Genomic DNA, 855 nt, shown 5'->3' on the forward strand with positions numbered 1-855 from the left:
CTTCACTTTCTGCCATAAGGGTGGTGTCATCTGCATATCTGAGGTTATTGATATTTGTCCCGGCAATCTTGATTCCAGCTTGTGCTTCTTCCTATATACATGCATTAATGTTATTTTTTATATGTACTGAAATTAAAAGAAAAAAAAAAGTCAAAGCCCCGTTAAAGCAAATTTCAGAAGGTTCTTGTGATTAAGAAAGAAAATTGTGCCCCTATAGCAAGAGTCACCAACTGGAGATACATTTTAAAATTTTAAAACGTGAGTTTTTCTCTGGTTGTTAAAATAATGAATTCTAAATACATATTGTGGAAAATATGGAAAAGCATAAAAATCATGTGAATGCTATATCCAAGAAATATCTTTGATAATATTGGGGTATATATATTTTTTTCCTTTTTCTATGTATAAATATTTTTAACAAAATTAGACTGCATGTGCATATATGCACAAGCACATAAATACATACATACACTTTGGGGTACCCTGGATTTTTTAATGTTATTTCTGAACCTATTAATAAGTATATGTAGAATTTGGATTCTAATTGAAAATATTCCTCAAAATATTCCACGTTAGAGATGTACTATAATTTATTTACTAATTTTCCTCGTGGTAAATATTTAAATTTTAGGAAGAATACTATATAAACACCGTTATTCAAAAACAGAGACATTACTTTGCCAACAAAGGTTCGTCTAGTCAACGCTATGGTTTTTCCTGTGGTCATGTATGGATGTGAGAGTTGGACTGTGAAGAAGGCTGAGTGCTGAAGAATTGATGCTTTTGAACTGTGGTGTTGGAGAAAACTCTTGAGAGTCCCTTGGACTGCAAGGAGATCCAACCAGTCCATTCTCT

This window comes from Bison bison, unplaced genomic scaffold (assembly GCF_000754665.1).
Source record: "Bison bison bison isolate TAMUID 2011002044 unplaced genomic scaffold, Bison_UMD1.0 scf7180017864234, whole genome shotgun sequence".
NCBI lineage: Eukaryota > Metazoa > Chordata > Mammalia > Artiodactyla > Bovidae > Bison > Bison bison.